We start from the raw sequence: 5,119 nt of genomic DNA, 5'->3' as shown, positions 1-5,119 counted from the left end.
GCATCCAGTCCCATCAGTTCAGTTCAGTTCAGTTCAGTCACTCAGTCGTGTCTGACTCTTTGTGACCCCATGAATCGCAGCAGGCCAGGCCTCCCTGTCCATCACCAACTCCCGGAGTTCACTCAGACTCACGTCCATCGAGTCAGTGATGCCATCCAGCCATCTCATCCTCTGTCGTCCCCTTCTCCTCCTGCCCCCAATTCTTCCCAGCATCAGAGTCTTTTCCAATGAGTCAACTCTTCACATCAGGTGGCCAAAGTACTGGAGTTTCAGCTTTAGCATCATTCCTTCCAAAGAAATCCCAGGGCAGATCTCCTTCAGAATGGACTGGTTGGATCTCCTTGCAGTCCAAGGGACTCTCAAGAGTCTTCTCCAACACCACAGTTCAAAAGCATCAATTCTTTGGCACTCAGCCTTCTTCATAGTCCAAATCTCACGCCCATACATGACCACAGGAAAAACGATAGCCTTGACTAGACGAACCTTTGTTGGCAAAGTAATGTCTCTGCTTTTGAATATACTATCCAGGTTGGTCATAACTTTCCTTCCAAGGAATAAGTGTCTTTTAATTTCATGGCTGCAGTCACCATCTGCAGTGACTTTGGAGCCCCCCAAAATAAAGTCTGACACCGTTTTCACTGTTTCCTCATCTATTTGCCATGAAAATAGATCGGGAAACAGTGGCTGACTTTATTTTTTGGGGCTCCAAAATCACCGCAGATGGTGACTGCAGCCACGAAATTAAAAGACGCTTACTCTTTGGAAGGAAAGTTATCACCAACCTGGATAGTATATTCAAAAGCAGAGACATTACTTTGTCAACAAAGGTCTGTCTAGTCAAGGCTAAGGTTTTTCCAGTAGTCATGTATGGATGTGAGAGGTGGACTATACAGAAAGCTAAGCACTGAAGAATTGATGCTTTTGAACTGTGGTGTTGGAGAAGACTCTTGAGAGTCCCTTGGACTGCAAGGAGATCCAACCAATCCATCCTAAAGGAGATCAGTCCTGGGTGTTCATTGGAAGGACTGATGTTGAAGCTGAAACTCCAATACTTTGGCCACCTGATGCAAAGAGCTGACTCATTTGAAAAGACCCTGATGCTGGGAAAGATTGAGAGCAGGAGGAGAAGGGGACGACTGAAAATGAGTTGGCTGGATGGCATCACTGACTCAATGTACATGGTTTTGTGTGGACTCTGGGAGTTGGTGATGGACAGGGAAGCCCGGCGTGCTGCGGTTCATGGGGTCTCAAAGAGTCGGACACAACTGAGTGACTGAACTGAACTGAAGGGCTCATAGATCCTTTGCTAAACCAACATATTATAATCAATTTCTGGAAATATTTATTTTATGACCAGTTGTCTTAATGAAACAATGAAAGAAAGTCCTTTCTAGATGACTTCTATGTCCTTTAACATCATTAACTGCCTTTTGAACACTTCTTCAGTTTCTAACATGAAAGAAATGACAATTGTTTTTTTTAAATGACATACTTTTGGATTCTTGACTGAAGAAGGAGAAGAAGGGGGAGGGGTAAAAGAAGAGGGAGGAGGAGGAGAACAAAGCTGAAAAAAGCATTATTGGACAATTGGGAAATTTTTAATGTTGACCATACATTAGAAATGATCATGTATTAACGTAACTTTCCTTAGTGTGAAAATTTCACATAGAAAAATACTATTATTCTTAAGAGATGTATGCTTGAATACTGAAGGATAAAATAGCTACATGTCTTTAATTTTCAAATGTTTCAACAAATGTTATAAAATATTAACAGTTGGTGAACCTATGAAAAGAGTACTATTCTGGAGTTGGAAATATTTCCATATTAAAGTTGAGGTAAAAAAGAATAAAAATTATATTTAGATAATCCCTAGTGGGAATAAAAGCATAAATTTACCAAGCAAATGCAAAATAGTGGGTGGCTTTAACATTTTTTTTTTCACTAATGAGGAAAAATAAGGACTTCAAGTTCTAGAAAATCCAGCTGCTTGCATTAGTTGGTAAAGATTCATTTCTAACACAGTTAAAATTACATGGATAGCATCAACAAATAAGCTACTAACCAGATGTAAAGAAAAAAGATGTGGTCAACTGAATTTTTAAAAAATGTATTTAAAGATATTATTTATCAAAAATAAAAATAAAAAATAATCCCTGCCATTATATTATATATATATTTTTTTTCCTAACATATCAACTACATAAGCTATATGTAATCAAACTTTTCTAATATTCACCATTTAGTATGAAGAAGATATAGATAATTGAGCTGAATATATACATTATGAAAGAGACCAGGATATTTTGTATATTATTACGAGTCTTACTCATAGCAACACTAGAAATAAAGGGCATGAAAGTTTTGTTGATGTAGATTTTGGTTAACTGGATTCCAGTCAACTAAGATCTCCCTCAGTAATTTTACCCATATTTTCAAACATTGCTACAGGAGAAAAAAAAAATTATGGTAAAATATTAATGTTTTGGAGAAGTAAATGGTAACCCACTCCAGAACTCTTGCCTAGAGAATTCCATGGCTAGAGGAGCCTGGTGGACTGCTGTCTATGGGGTCACACAGGGTCGGACAGGACTGAAGCAACTTAGCAGCAGCAGCATTGACGTTTTACCTTGTGGGAAGAGAAGAAAATGGAAACTGATATCAAATTCTCTGTATCTCATTACTAAGTTTTCTGCTTGAATAAAGCTCCCTGAAAATAAAATATATAGCAAGCCAAGGGTAAAAACTAGGAAAGATGTGTTTATACATGTGTGTGTGTGTTTGTATAGATGTGTGTATATACATATACATACACATATATGTATGCATTCTTATCTAATCCTCACAAAACCCTGATAATACCATAATGCATGAATTACTATCATCACTATTTAACAAGTTAAGAGACTTGACCACAGGAAATTCAATTCAAATATGCTACTTTAAAAGGTAAATCATGCAATTTTAGTCACCTATGGTATTTTTCTGGAAGGAAAGACAATTTCTTTATAATATACAGGAGATACTGCTTATCTAGATGATGAAGTGGCTTCCATCTAGTCAAAGACAAGTAACAAAGCACACTCAACAGGAAGAGCAAGTGCTACAACATACAGTTTTGGAAATATGAGAGGTGGGAAAACAAATCATTAAGCATTCATTATTATAATACTCATCACTATCAGAAGTAGTCTGTAAAGTTGTTTTTTTGGGATTCTAAATCCTTCAGTTCAAAAGCATTGATTAAATTAAATGAATTGAAATTAATCATTGTAAAGGTTGACTTTTTTAATTACAGAGATTTATAATGAAGGAGTTAAAGACAATCAGTTAGCAGTGCATATTGGATGTGCTGGAAATTAGAATGCATATGAAAATGAAAAAATCCGACTAAACTGTGCATGCCAATAAGTGGCATGTTATTAGCACTTTCAAAACTTTCCTTTTGTAAATCCAACTAAACTATATTTAGACTTCTAAACAAGGAAATCTTCTCCTAAGGCATTGCTGGTTTTGATGTTCAGTTTTACTTTTTTTCTTGTTTTTTTTCTAAATGATACTTGTTTAAAAAGCAAAATCATGTTGTTAACCAATTATTAAATGTATGTGGTTACTAATTCACAAAGTACTTAAATCTTTTATCTATGAATGTTTTTACATTATGGTTAAACATCACTTCTAAAACATATGATGTAGTAAATAATGAGCGGCAGGAAAGAAATATGTTCAATGGAGTATGGAATATTTTCATTCTTAGTACAAAATAGTTTACTGACTGGAATATAAAAAGGGAACAGGCATTTAAGCATTTGATTTTTAGATTTTTACATTAGACAGGGATGATCATATAGACTGTATTCCATAGAGACGTGTTATCCAAAATGTGTGAACTGTCACTGTTGAATATTACATATAACTATTACACACACACACACACACACATATATATATATACACACACATATATTGGATTGATACAAAATTTTGCAAAACTTTGCTGTCACTAGTAAGTTATGCTTTTCCTAAAATACAGAAAAATATAATCTAAGAAAGGTGATAATAAACATTGTAGATCAACTATATTCCTATAAAAAATAATTAAAAACTATTTTTAAAAAGGAGAATGAATCCTAACACAACCAAATGCTGCAGGTGAAGTTACAAATAATTTAAAATACCTGTTTATATCTGCCAATCACTGAAAATGACGATTATGGAAAAAAAGAAATAAAAGTGACAATATAAGGTCCTCTGTAAACACAATGAAAACTATAACAATTTTCTATTTTTTCAAATAAATTATGGAAAATAAAAGAACCAAAATATTTATGTAAATTAAGTGAGAAATGTTATCCTTTCTGAGCTCAATGAAATTGTGTTGATTTAAACAGTTACTCATTCATGACCCCCTTTATGTTATACTAGTGATATAGGTGTGTTATTCATTTGATAATAATGTAATTACACTATTACATTCTGTTTAATAGTTTACATATTTCATAATGATTTAATAGCTAATATAATGACATCTTGGGCTAACATTACCACAGATACAGTTGACACTTGAATGACATTAGTTTGAACTGCTTGGATCTAGTTATATACATAGATATCTTTAATAAATCAACTAATGTACTACACAACCCATAATTGGCTGAACACTCAGATTTGGACTGCAGGTACAGAGGGGTCAACTATAAAGTTATACATGGAATTTTGGACTTCCCTAGAAATCCAGTGGTTTAGACTCCATACTTCCACTGCAAGGGGCATGAGTTCAATCACTGGTTGGAAAACTAAGATTCTGAATGCTATGTACTCTGGCCGGAAAAAAAAAAAAGAGTTACATATGGATTTCTGACTGCACAGAGAGCTGGTACCCTGCATGGTTCAAGGGTCAGCTGTCAACTGCATACTAAAAGAAATATAAACACAGTTTAGATGACTTAATCTATTCCAAAAGCAAAGTCATAACTAAGCAGAATCTTAAAGTTCTTACAGAAGGCCTTGCTATTAGAGGCGAGAAGACTTGACCTTGTGAAGTACTGCTGCTGCTGCTGCTAAGTCGCTTCAGTCGTGTCCGACTCTGTGCGACCCCAGAGATGGCAGCCCACCAGGC

The sequence above is a fragment of the Bison bison genome, unplaced genomic scaffold (assembly GCF_000754665.1).
Source record: "Bison bison bison isolate TAMUID 2011002044 unplaced genomic scaffold, Bison_UMD1.0 scf7180017864139, whole genome shotgun sequence".
In the NCBI taxonomy this organism is placed as follows: domain Eukaryota; kingdom Metazoa; phylum Chordata; class Mammalia; order Artiodactyla; family Bovidae; genus Bison; species Bison bison.
This window is presented reverse-complemented; position numbering follows the sequence as displayed.